Here is a 14,741-nt window from a genome sequence, read left to right as displayed (position 1 = left end):
AAGAGGGCAAACTTCAAAAGGTAAGGAGTCACGTGTTGTCTCAACCAGAATCGTGTCACATATTTAGGAAAATGGCCACATATCTTACGGTAATGGTTTTATTCCTATCCACCAAAACTGATTAGAATGCACTGAGTTCAATACAAAATGTTTTAAAAAAGAGAAAGATTTTAATGAGTTTTAGAACCATGGGCCAAATCAATCTAGTATCTTAAAAAAACATGAAAATAAACTCACCTAATAAGCAATAGATGTTATATTTTGGTTATTTTCACTTTTAAATTCTTAGCATCCAAGGATTAAAATAAATAGGCAGTGGAATTAAAAGGCAGCACAAAAATTTATATTTTGACTAGTGTATTTACTAATGTAACTTATATAGAAAGTTTAATTGAACACCATAAGTACATGGAACCTTGAACAGGACATGAGATTTTTGTTGGTTTGTCCAGGTTAGTGTGATGCCCCAATAAATCCCAGAGTGGTTTGAACAGTGAATAAAGAGGTATTTGCCAGGTACCTTTGGGGGAATGGGGACACAGAGAAAAATCCAACTTCCCCATTTAGAGAAGGCCTGATATTCTCACAGGTAGTGGGGACAACCAAATCAATAGGACAAGCCCTCAATCTTGGGGTTTACCCCTGTGAGACTTATTTCAACAAAGGATAGACTAAGCCTACTTAAAATTAGGCCTAAGAGTCAACCCCCAGAGAACCTCTTTTGTTGCTCAGATATGGCCTCTCTCAGTTGACATGGCAGGCAAACTCACTGCCCTCCCCACCCCTACATGGACATGACTTCCAGGGGTGTAAACCACCCTGGCAACATGGGACGGAAATCCTAGAATGAGGGACTTGGCATCAAGGGATTGAGAAAACCTGCTCAACCAAAAGAGGGAGGAGAGAAATGAGACAAAATAAAGTATCAGTGGCCGAGAGATTTCAGAGTCGCAAGATTGTCCTGGAGGCTGTTCTTAACGCACTATACAGATATCCCCTTTTTGGTTTTTGGTGTATTAGAGTGGCTAGAGGGAAGTGCCTGAAACTGTAGAGCTATGGTCCAGTAGCCATGTTTCTTAAAGATGAATGTATAATTATATAGTTTTCACAGTGTGACTATGTGACTGTGAAAACCTTGTGTCTGATGCTCCTTTTATCTATGGTATGGACAGATGAGTAAAAAATATGGATAAGAAATAAACAAATACAGGGGGAACAAATATTAAAAGAAATAGAGTAGATTGAAATAATAGTGGTTAACGAGAGGGAAGAGTATGGGGTATGGCATACACAAGTTTTTTCTTTTTTATTTCTTTTGCTGAAGAGGTGCAAATGTTCAAAAAAAAGACCATGGTGATGAATATAAAACTATGTGATGATATTGTGAGCCATTGATTGTAACCATGTCAAAAATGTTTGTATGTCAAGAATGTTTGTATGTTTGTTTGCTGTTTAAAATAAAAAAATAAATGCAAAAAATAAACCAACCAAATCAAAAAAAGAAAGTACAACCATTACACTCCTACTAGAAGGACTAAAATGAAAAGACCAATAATACCAAGGCTTGGTAAAGATGCAAATAAATTTACTCTTATTGCTAGTAGGAATGCAAAATGATATTGCCACTTTGGAAAACAGTTTAGGAGTTTCTTATAAAATTAGACATATACTTTTCGTATAACCCAGCAATCCCACTTCTAAGAGAAATGAGAAGATATGTCCTTACAAAGTCCTGTACACAAACATTTATTGCCATTTTATTCAACAATAAAAAGGAATGAACTACAAGTACATGCAATAACATGGCAAAATCTTAAAAAGCATTATGCTATGTGTAAGAAATCAGATTTATCTGGCTACATACTATATCATTTAATTTATATGACCTTCTGTAAAAGGCATAAAACTATAGGGGCAGAAATTAGATAAGTAGTTGCCAGGGACTGGGAATGGACACAAGGAATTGACTGCAAAGGGGACCAGGGTACTTTTTTGGGGTGATGGAATACGTGCCATATCTTGATTGCGGCAGTGGTTATTCAGCTGTGCACACGTGGTAAAATTCTTCAAACTGAGCACTTAAAAGGATGTATTTTATTGTAAGTAAATTATACCTCAATAAACCTGACTTTAAAACAAACAAAAAAGGGAGTAAAGTAGGAAAATGTGGAGTATCTTTAAAAATCTCCCTCGTTCTAATAAACACTAGCCAAATAACCATGCAAAGAATTAACGTAGTTACTTATGAGGACAAATCCAAAATTCTTTATCATAGGTGAACTAATGTCCTGATCAGGTAAAAGGAGAATGAAAATAATAATTTTGAAATTTATAAAAGAACATGATTGGAGAGAAATAACAAATTCTTACTCTTCTTCAAAGTGGTTGTACCATTGTATTGTAACAGTCTGTCTACATATCCATCCCCCCCACAAGGTTCTGAGAAGGAAGGCATCATATCCATCTTTATATTATAAGCACCTGACACAGTGTTGTGTTCACTATTAGATTCAGTGGATATCCAGTAAATGTTTGTTGGAAAAGAAAGGGAGGGAAGGAGGGAGAAATGTTGGTTTGTGTTGAGGCAGATGTCAAGAGATCAAAATTAGTTGATTTATTCCCATAGAAATCACAAAAATTGATTTTAGAATCACACCTTTATAGACTAAATGCATTGATTATTTAGTCTAGTGAACTAAAACATGTTTTATCTGAAATATAAAAAATAGGGCTTTGGTCTACAATTTAAGACCCATCAATTCTAATCTGATATAAATAGAAAACTATGAAACAGCAGAATACCTTAAAAGGGAAATTACTTTTCTTAACATTTTACCATTCACAGAGTTGAAAAAAATCACCTAGTATAAATTATCTAATCTGAAGATAAGAGTAAGTGAACTACTCTAAGATCTACAGAAATAAGGCACTTTAGTCCAATTAAATGATTTCCCTGCAGGCAATGTCTTTTCAATCTAAGCTAATGACATCATTTAAGGAGGATGGTCCATTTAACTAAAAGGATCTTTTACAAGGCAGACAGACAGAAAGCAATCTAAGAATGTTTGCAAGGACTTTCCATATTTCAAAAACATAATGGTGAAAAGCCTACATAAAATTCTTAAAGATATTAATCAATATGTTGCAGAAATAATTTCATGAGTAAGAATGTAATAAAGCTCTTAAGAAGTTTTTCCCTTGTATAAAACCAATTCTTTTCTAATGGAAATTATCCTATTCCATACTAGCAGTGACACAGAGTTTATTAAAAATTAGGACCTTATTTCTGAAACGCTAAACTTCTTCACCTACCTACTGTTTCTAGGATAACCTAGAAACAGCCCTAGAGGCTTACTTTTACTGACTTTGGACTTCTGCACGTGAAGTAAGCAAAAGCACATTTGCCAACCATCCTTAACCAAACTAGGATGAACAGAAATTAAGTTGCTAATTCTCCAAGATGAGAAAAGGGTTCGGAAATTCCCTAGAGGACTGTTTCCTAAACCCTGTGCCCTAGAATCAGAAATTGAAAGTATTACAAAGACTCTCCTCACAAAAAGTTTCTTCACAGCTCAGTATCCAGACAAGAGAAGCTACCTCACTACCAAAGCTTTGGGGAGAGGGGGAGATGACTCTTTCATCATATAGTAAATGAAATCACACAAAATTCTCTGGAAAAGGCTTCATTTTCATAATTCTGAGTTTTAAACAGAAAACTACTGTGTATGACCTGGCAAGGAAGCTAGACCAGTAAGGACAAGAAAGAAAGTCTTAACTTCAAATGAGACATACAATCTAAGGTACAGAACCAATTCTACCACTAACAGGCTGTGTGACCTTAGATGAATTGCTTAACACAATAGTACTTCAGTTTCCTCATCTATAAAGACAATCTGAAACCACTTTCCATTCTCAATGCTTCTTTCACATATCAGGGGAAAAATGACATTTTTAAAAGCAGATGAATGAAATATAGAGCTATTATTAAAACAGCCAAGTTTTACACTTGCCAATACTGACAGCAGTAAGATCAAGCTTTAAAAACAATTTGACTGGCTGTCAGGCAATGTGCCTGCCTTAGGAAATTAGAGCTCAAAAGAAATCAAGACTATATATAGTGAGGGACTGGTTAGGTTCCTATTGGATATATTAGCTGAAACAGCATCACCCAATCCTTCCATCTGAAAATGGCCATAACAAGTTAAAACCAAAGAAGAAAATTCCCTAAGTCATCTAGTTCTTGTGATTAATTGAGTCGCCATCTCCAGCAGGAGCCCAATTTTTAAAAGTTGACATTTTTTCATAAATGGAATGACACAGTTCTTCTATATTTTTTATTACAGGGTGTTAGTAAAATTTGGTTTTCCATCTATAAAAATTACAAAGTCAAAAATCCAGTATATCTTTCCCAATCCAGTGTAACTTCATACCACATAAGAATGCCAGTATATGCACAGACAAATTGACCAAAAATAGGCTTTTAACTGATTTGATACTTAATGATATTAAGGAATTATTTGCTAATTTTTTAGATGGCATAATGGTATTCTGGGATTTTTTTTATTTCTTTAGGAATCCTTATCTTTTAGAGAAGCATGCTGAAATATATAAGGATGAGATTTTTATCTGAAATTTGCTCCATAATACCAGGCATAGGGAAAAGTGGGTAGAAAAGTAGAAAAAATAAGGTTGGTCATAAATTGATAAACGTTTGAGGCGAAATTAAAGAGATTTTACAATTCAGAAAAAGTCCTAATAGCATTTAAGATAGCCATGGAAAGTCACAATGACTCTTGCTATACAGTATTTTCTTGTTTATACAGTCAAATTCCTCAATCTTTGAAACTTGTGCCAAATTCCTTACCACTCGTGATAGATAGGCTTCAGTAATTATATACATCCAAGGAGGAAGAATTTAAAAGACTCAGATGTTGGTCCTTTCCAACAAATAATTTATTCCTCTGATGAATATCCTAATATTGTTTTATCACTTTTTCCCACTGGAAAGCTCTAGTGGCTTCTTATCAAAATCAAATTATCTAAGTATTAAATACTTTACCCTTATCTTAGATTATAGAATGGATAAACTCATAAGTGGGTTTTAAAATTTTTCCTCTTACTATTAAGTACCTCCTAGTGAGAATTTTAAAAGTAGTAAATTTAAATCAATCAGCATTTATTAGCAAGATATTATTCTCAGCCACTTTAAATTTCTTTTGGGAAAAGATGAAGAATAAACATCATTTAAGATCTCATGCTCATTTAAACAACACATACATGGGGGGCCCAGAATGGGAATGAGGCCATGGAATTCTGTATAGCTTAATGTAATACCCAGAGACATTCCAGACTACATGGCACTGATACTTAAAAAGAACTGGTAGATTACCTTGAGGGACCTGAGAAAAAATACGGAAATACTAAATTTTCCCATCTGGGAAATCCTTGGTACTCTCTCAAACATTAGGGACTCCCAAAGAAAACAGGCCAAGCCCTTGATTTTGAGGCTTGCCCTTATGAAACTCATTGCTGTAGCAGAGAAGCTAAGACTACTTATAATTATGCCTAAGCGTTGCTTCCAGGAAACCCCACTGGTTGCTCAAATGTGGCCTCTCTAAGCCCGATGCTGCAAGGAAAATTATTACCCTCCCCAAGTGGGACATGACATTCAGGGGTGAAAGTCTCCCTGACAACAGGGGACATGACTCCCAGGGTTGAGCCTGGCCCTGGCACCATGAGATCGACAATGCTTTCCAGACTAAAAAGAGGAGAAGAGAAATTTTACAAGATAAGCTATCAGTGGCTAAAAGAGTTCAAAGGGGGTCAAGAGGCTATTCTGAAGGCTACTCTTATGCAAGATTCAGCTAGATATTGCTAATTGCCCTAGCTGTCCATATCCCAACCAACATTCCTAAACAACACCTAGGGCTCTGAGACTCTACAAAAGTTTCATATATTAAGTCTACTTTCCTGAAACCTATAATCTCCAGAGGGATCCTAGGCTAGGTAAGTCCTGAAACCCAGAGGCACCAGCCTCTCCAGAACATCAACTAATTCCATCCCCATATCCTATACTGTTTACACCCCTTTTCAACATGAAAAGTTAGAATGGGTATAGCCCAAATATCCCTATAGACTGGGAGAAGGATCAAAGTAGAAGGAGGAGTTATAACAAATGAGTATAACTGCTGAATCACTATAATGACATTTCTTTTGGCTTCTACTGTTTTGGAGTGGCTAGAAGGAAAAACTGAAATTTAAGAATGGTAACCCAAACCAAACTCTGAAATCCATCTGTAAATACTTGTTAAAAAGCACTTTGAAAATTATTGCTTTTGTGTGTGTGTGTGTATATGTTACATTTCACAATAAAAAAAAGTTTTGTTTTTAAAAAAAGCTCCTATGTTATGTTTGGATTTACTGAGCAATAACTTCATGATCAAGAAGATATGTTGTCATAGAAAGATGGTGCAAACAGACACCTAGAGAGTACCCATTGAGTAATCATCATCAGTGGATAAGTATTCAGTGACATTAAGGATTGGTTCCTTGTTAAATGCAAACAACAACACATCAATCATATTTTTACCACTTTACCATGGGCAGGGCACAATCTGGAATAATCAGACATATAATAGGTTAAGAGTTCAGTAGAAAGAAAGTCTGATGGGAGGGAAACTAAACAGGGCATCTCTTCATCTATAAATCAAAACTAGTGGAATAGATTTCCTTTATTAACCTTTCAAAATCTAAATTCTATAATTTTTAAAAATAATAACACAAAATGTTAATCTAGAAGGAAATATTTACAACCTAAATGATGTTCTAAAATCTTTAACATATAATGGATGTTTAATAAAGAAAAAGAATATGCCAATGAAAAGTTGAGAAATATATGAAAAGGTAAGGCACAAAAAATACAAATAAGTTATAAAAATGAAAAATTTCATCATCATAATAAAAGAAATGCAATATAAAACAACAGGGAAGTACCATTTTAAGCAAATACTAAAAAAACAAAACAAAAAAAAACCCAGTGTATGAAAAAAGCACAATGTCACAGAAAGATGTTCCAAACATATAATACGAAAAAATCAGATGAAACAGTATATGGAATATGAGGTCATATGCAGCAAAAATGTCCTTTAGACAGATATATTTTATTTTACGTAAAATATAAAATTTAGAAGGGGTTATTTCTGTTACCATTGATATTTTATTCTTTTTGCATATCAGTTGTGGTGGTATATAATATGTTAACAGATTACTTGATGTTCCTCCCTTCAAAAGGTAGAGCCTAATCTCACTTCCCCTGAATGTGGGTCAACTTCAGTGTTTTCCTTCTAATGAATAGAATGTGGCTGAAGTGATATTATGTGACTTCCAAGACCAGGTCATAAAAAGGATATAGCTTGGAACTCTATTTTATACATTATATTTCCATAAACCATAATTTCTGTAATAACATTAAAAAACTAAAAAGATACAGCTTCCATGTGGCTCATTCTTGGATCATTCACTCAGGCAGAAGGTGGCCACCATGTCACAGGGACAAGTAGCCAGTGGAAAAACCCACACGAGTCATCCTGACAATAGTCAGCACCAGGTTAGAGTCACCTTGAAAGTGGATTCTCCACCTCCAGTCAAGCCTTCAGATGATTTCAACCCCATCTGATATCTCTACTATAATCTAATATGAGACTGCAAGCCAAAACCATAGAGCTAAGTTGCTCCCAAATTCCTGACCAACAGAAAATGTGAGAATAATAAAGTCTTATTATTTTAAAATAAATAAATAAAAACACAATAAAAAATAAGATTTGGGGTGATTTCTTATAAAGCTATAAATAACTAATACATCTTTATAGAGTGGTGGTTAAAAGTGTAGGCTCTTCAGATAAACTCATAAATGGGCTTTTAAATTTTTGTCAAAGTCACTTGAGAGAGAAGAGAAAAATATGGAACTATTAAATTTTACCACCAGTGAAAGCCCTGATACTGTCTCAAACATTAGGGACTTCTAAGGCAATAGGCCAAGTCCTTTAACTTGAGGCTTCTTCTTGTGAATGTAATTGCTACTGCAAAATATGAGACAAATCAGAAGAGGAGAAAAGGAAGAAGGCAGGTTGGTGAGAGATGGTAACAGTAGTTCAAGTATAAGATAGTAAGGCATGGACCAAAATGACAGGAAACAAATAAAAAGGGTAGATCTAAAATATTATTCTAGAAAAAGAAACGACATGTTGACAACACACCAGGTATTCCAACATCATTTACATTTTTTAATATGTTTGATTAAAGCCAATCCAAAAGACATCCATTCTCTATTTATTGAGCTAAAGAGGCAATATAACAGAGGAGAGACAACCACTGTACTGGAAGCCCCCAAAATTAGGTTCTCTTCCAGTTCTGAAACTGGTAAGAACAGTGATTCCCAAACATGGCTGCATATTGGAATCACCTAGGAACCTTTTAAAAGTTCCAGTGCCAAGAACAAAACATACCAAGTGAATCAGAATTTCTGGAGGTGGAGATCAAGCACTGATACATTTTAAAGACTCCCCAGGTAATTCCAATGTGCCAAAAATTCTGAGAACCAATGAATTAAAGTATAAGCAGAAAGATCATTTAGAAAGCTATTGCAATGGATTGGATGAAAGTATTTAAGAATAGGGTGGTACCAGTGGAGGAGGAAAAAAGTATTAAGGATATTCTAGGACAAGAAAAACCAATATATAATGGGAAAAAAAATCACAAAGTGGTACGCTCAGTTGAGTGGGGGACTGAGCACTGACCTGGAAAAAACACAAGGGAATTTTCTGGGGGCAAAACAAATATTCTATATCTTGATGGGAGTGTGGGTGTGGACTCCATTAATGTATGCATTTGTCAAAACTCATTGAATTGCAGGTAGGATTTATGCATTTCACTGGATGTAAAATTTACCCCCCCCCAAAAAAACTAAACAAATATTGAGCTCTAGATATAAACTTATTTTTCATAGTAGTATGGCTTAAGAATTCTGAAACTTTGAACTATGGACTTGAGCAAATGAGTAAATATATTGAGGATAATGGAAGCAAGGTTTTTCACTATTGGAGAAAGGAAATACGGAAAGGAAGAATAGAATACAGCCTGTGGTGCTGGGTTAGAATTAGAATTATTAAAATTAATTCATGATTACTAATAGAGAGATATGCAGGAAGGAGAGAGGAAAAGAGGGAGGGGAGGAGTGAAGGAGGGAAGGAAGGAAGTCTATATGTATGTTTTGGTTACACACTGTGCATAACAAACCATTCCAAAACTTAGTAGCTTAAAACAACAATTTCATTATCTCTCACAATCTAGTGGGTTAACTGGTTCAGCTAGTCAGTTCTTTTTCTCTGCCATGTGATGTTGGATACATTGCAAACATTTACAGGTTCAACAGGGCTACAAAATGCAAGGTTCCTTACTCACATAGCTAGCAGCTGATGCTGACTGTAGGAAGGGAGCTCATCTGGGGTTGCTGATCAGAGCATGTGCACATGGCCACTTCATGTGGCTTGGACTTCTCACAGTATAGTAGCTGGTTCCAAAACAAAGCGCTCCAAGAGTGAACATTCTAAGAGGCCCAGAACAAAGCTGCAAGGCTTCTTATGATCTAGCCTCAGAAGTCACACAGCATCACTTCCATTATACTCTACTGGTCAAAAGCAAGTCACAGGGACAGACAGATTCAACGGGAGGGGATTATGCAATGGCTTGAAAACCAAGAGGCATGGTTCATTGGGGGCCATCTTTGGACACTAGTCCAAACTCTGTTCATTGAGAGAACCTAGGAGCAATGACATACCAGTAGCAATAAGCACACTGAGTGCCTAGACACTGGTTTCTAAAAAACATTCTCCACTTAAAGTAATCAAGCCTTCTTTGAAAAAAAGGCTGAATCCAGAGCTGAGGTAGGAAGCTACCAGATGGGCCTGACACATCATATTGTATAAAGTGCTCAAAAATGATGGATCCAGGCAGAATATCTCTCACAAAGAAGGGTGGAGAGAAGGCTCAATTTGCCATCAATGAAGTGATGACCAGGGAGTACACCATCAATATTCACAAGTACATACAAGAAGCACACTTCACCCCTAGGGTGGGCCATGGTGGCTCAGCAGGCAGAGTTCTCACCTGCCATGCCAGAGACCCAGGATTGATTCCTGATGCCTGCCCATACAAAAAAAAAAAAAGAAAAGAAAAGAAAGAAAGGTGTCCCTAGAAATTCCAAAGAGATCCGGAAATTTGCCATAGAGGACATGGGAACGCCAGATATGTGCAGCGACACCACGTTCAACAAAGCTACACAGGCCAAAGGAATAAGGAATGTCCCACCACCATATCCATGTATGGTTGTCCAGAAAATGTAATGAGGATGAAGATTCACCAAATAAACTCTACACATTGGTTACCTGAGTGACCACTTTCAAAAACCTACAGATAGTCAGTGTGGATGAAAACTAACAGCTGGTTATCAAATGAAATTATAAAATAATAATGCGAACATATCATAAGGACACAGGAGCCAAGTTGAAAGGGTTCCCACTGGCAAGATCTGGGAGAGCTTGAGCATTAAAACAATTACAGGAATGGACAGAAATGGATTATAGCTCAATGAATAAAATAAGAACTCATAAGTTTACACTGATAATAACTGGAGAAGGAAAACTTCTTCCTTACAGTGGAATACCAAATAACAAATACGTAATTAGAAAAGCATCTGTGGATGCTAAAACTAGTGTGGGAAGGTTCAATGAGGAAGAGTATATTTACACAATCTTTAAGTATCCCCTTAATTACTTATTAACTACAAAGAGAAAAATAGTAACTTTAAAGTAGAGAAAACTGAAAGGAAAGCTTAGCAAAGTGTTCAAAATTAACATCACTGATATTGGAACAGACAGAAACCATGTGCCTCCTGATATGCCTCACTGAGAGGAAGACACACAACACTTTTCTGGTATCCCTGTCAAAAATACACAACCAAGAAAATATCATAAGGAAACATCAGACTAACCTGAACTGAGGGACAATCTATAAAACAACTGGCCTGTACTCGGTCAAGGTCAAGAAAGATGAAGAAAAGCTGAAGAATTGTTTAGGAGTAAAAGGGGAGAGAAGCCAAGATGGCAGCTTAGTGAGGTGTGGGATTTAGTTCGTCCTCCAGAGCAGTTAGTAAATAGCCAGGAACAATTGCTGAGACCACATCAGCGACTGGACACACAGCGTACACCAGTCTGGATAAGCTGCACCAACTTCAATCCCACCCAGAACCGTGTGTCCCCCAAGCCGTGGAGGCCAGCACCCCTCCCCAACAGGCTGGTTCCCAGAGAGGAAAGGAAAGAAACTTTACTAATAACAAGGGGCTGTGCTCAACCAAGCTCCAATCTGTGGAACTAATTAACAAATTCTGACTACTGAAAAAGGCCCCCACCTCAGCTGAACCTCAAATAAAAGCTGAGGTTGTTGGTTTTAGCCCCAGAGCAGAGAGGGCAGGGCTGATGGAAAAAGAAAATAACAAAAAAAAAAAATAGAGGCTTTTTTTTTTTTGGATCAGACAGCACCAAATACTTGAAAGGGTCTGGGCCCTGAAGGAAAGGAGGGGGCACATAGGACCTGGAAATACATAGAGCAATGTACCAACTTAAGCTCTTGATTATCAGACCCGAGGAATAGGGGTCCTGCTCTAAAAAGGATATTTTTTCCTTTTTAGAACTGTTCATTGGATACAACTGCAAGACCTCTGGCTCCAACTGTCCCAGGCAAGGGCGGAATTAAGCTAGTCTGAGAGCTTGTCTGGAGGCTGTGCCTTCCCCAGGAGAGGGGTGGAGCCCAGCTCAGGTGGAATCCCTCCCTCAAGGAATTCAGATCCCAGGGTCTGGAAAAACTGAAGCAATTAAAACCAGACTACAACTTTCCTCTGTCTCAGCCACATCCCTAGGAGGGAGATTCTGCTGAAGTTAAAGGTACCACATCATCTTATGCTGGTGGGTCTAGCAGGCAGACAAGCTCCATATACTGGGCAACCTGCTGGGTCTCATCTTCAGGGAAAACTGATGTGGGGTGACTCTTTCCTCCTGAAAAAAGGCCAGTTTGGCTGGGAAAATCTGACTGGGGTCTATAATACCTAAGTAGACTCTCCTAAGGGGGAAAAAAAAGACACCACCATACAGCAAGGCAAGAAACAAGAAAACAAGAACTAAAAAATTTTGATCTGTTAAACAAAACCTAACTGAGAGGTCTAGAATAAGTTGAAATGAATGTCAAAAAACAGACAATAAAGTCATCCAGCAAAAAATCCTAGGTTAAAAAAAGTAAAAACAATCTCTAGAATGAACTAATTAAGGAAATTAAATGCCTAGATACCAGCAAAAAATAACGAATCACACTAGGAAAATTGAAGATATGGTCCAGTCAAAAGAACAAACCAACAATTTAAATGAGATGTAGGAGGTAAAACAATTAATTCAGAATGTTCAAACAGACATGGTAAACCTCATCAAAAATCAAATCAATGAATTGAGGGAGGATATAAAGAAAGCAAAGGAAAACATAAAGAAGAAATTAAAAGTCTGAAAAAACAAGTGACAAAACTTATGGGAATAAAAAGCAATGTAGAAAAGATGGGAAAAAAGTTAGATTTCAAGAGGCAGATGATAGGATTAGTGAACTGGAGGATGGGACATTTGAAATCTGACAAGCAAAAGAAAATATAGGGAAAAGACTGGAAAAATAAGAGCAGGGACTCAGGGAACTGAATGACAACATAAAGCACATGAATATACACGCTATGGGTGTCCCAGGAGAAGAGAAGGGAAAAGGAGGAGAAAAACCAATGGGGGAAATTATCACTGGAAATTTCCCAACTCTTATGAAAGACTTAAAATTACAGATCCAAGAAGTGCAGCATACCCCAAATAGAACAGATCCAAAAACACAAACTCCAAGACACTTACTAATCAGAATGTCAGATGTCAAAGAGAAAGAGAGAATTTTGAAAGCAGCAAGAGAAAAACAATCCATCACATACAAGGGAAGCCCAATGAGACTATATGTAGATTTCTCAGCAGAAATGATGGAGGTAAGAAAACAGTGGTATAACATATTTAAGATACTAAAAGAGAAAAACTGCCAATCAAGAATTCTATATGCAGCAAAACTGTCCTTCAAAAATGTGGGGGAAATTAAAACATTTTCAGACAAAAAATTACTGACAGAATTTGTGACCAAGAGACCAGCTCTGCAAGAAATACTAAAAGGAGCACTAGAGACAAACAGGAAAAGACAGGAGAGAGGTGCAAAGAAGAGTAGAAAAGAAGACTCTCAATAAAGGTAAAAAGAAGAAAAATTAGATATGACATGTAAAATCCAAAAGGCAAAATGGTAGAAGAAAGTACTACCCTTACAGTAATAACACTAAATGTTAATGGATTAAACTCCCCAATCAAAAGACACAGACTGGCAGAATGGTTTAAAAAACAGAGCCCATCTATCTATATGCTGTCTACAGGAGACACATTTCAGACCTAAGGATAAATATAGGTTGGAAGTGAAATGCTGGGAAAAGATATTTCATGTAAACAACAATCTGAAAAGAGCAGGAGTAGCTATACTAATATCCAACAAACTAGACTTCAAATGTAAAACAATTAAAAGAGACAAAGAAGGACACTATGTATTAATAAAAGGAACAATTCAACAAGAAGACATAACAATCATAAATATAAAAGCACTGAGCCACGGTGCACCAAAATACATGAGAAAAGCACTGAAAAGAGAAATAGACACATCTACCATAAAGGTTACAGACTTCAATTTCCTGCTCTCATCAATGGACAGAACATCTAGACAAAGGATCAATAAAGAAACAGAGAATTTGAATAATACAATAAACAAATTAGACTTAACAGACATTTATAAAACATTACAGCCCACAACAGCAGGATACACATTTTTCTCAAATGTTCATGGGTCATTCAAGGATAGACCATATGCTAGGTCACAAAGTTGTATCTCCAGTATTTCTAACAGAAATTATTGACCAGCGTAGAAAACTCAATAAAAATGTGCTGAATAAGCAAATGTCCAAATTCAATTCCTTGTCACTGAAATTACAAATTAAGTTCCCTCTGAGTCCTCCCTTTCCTGTGTTGCTTCCCTCATTCTAGTGATCTTTCTCTATCACATTTTTAATATTTGACACTCTTCTTCCAAAATTACAATTCAAAAATCAGGTATTTTTTCACCTTGGGTCTTATTTCAAAAACCTCTTCCAATTTGCGATCAGATGGCATTTATGTGTTTTTCACCCAGCCCACTTTTCATAAAAATACCAGATTATCTTTTTAATAGTGCAATTTTTATCCTCATTCTCCTCAACATATAATCTAAACATGGTCTAGAATTTAAAGCCAGCCATTAACCATTTTAACTGGTTAATCCACATTCTATCTCAAGCTCTGCTGGGCCCCTTTACTGCAGTCCCATCATACTCATCAATAACTCCAAGCTTTTTGCTCATGCTGTTTTATCTCTATACAAAGTCTACCAGCATACTGAATATTTATATTTCTAGACATTGCAGGGCCTGTACTGATTATGAAAACAAATATTCTATTATATCATACTATCAAGATAAAAGCTTTCATCTTTCAGCTTTTGGGCTGAACATATCCAGATTCCAAGGCAGACCCAAGAAAGAGCTTTTTAAA

General features: G+C 36.4%; 1 protein-coding gene and 1 pseudogene across 2 annotated transcripts in view; one reads left to right on the top strand and one right to left on the bottom strand.

Moving 5' to 3' along the window:
* The window catches only part of SKAP2 (src kinase associated phosphoprotein 2), a 228,482-nt gene that overhangs the window by 132,874 nt on the left and 80,867 nt on the right, over positions 1-14,741 (bottom strand). The window lies entirely within an intron of this gene.
* Positions 10,197-10,494, top strand: LOC143678776 (large ribosomal subunit protein eL31 pseudogene; annotated as a pseudogene).

The sequence above is a fragment of the Tamandua tetradactyla genome, chromosome 1, assembly GCF_023851605.1.
Source record: "Tamandua tetradactyla isolate mTamTet1 chromosome 1, mTamTet1.pri, whole genome shotgun sequence".
NCBI classification, from domain to species: domain Eukaryota; kingdom Metazoa; phylum Chordata; class Mammalia; order Pilosa; family Myrmecophagidae; genus Tamandua; species Tamandua tetradactyla.
Note: the sequence above shows the minus strand (reverse complement) of the source record. Positions and strands in the feature narration are given on the sequence as shown.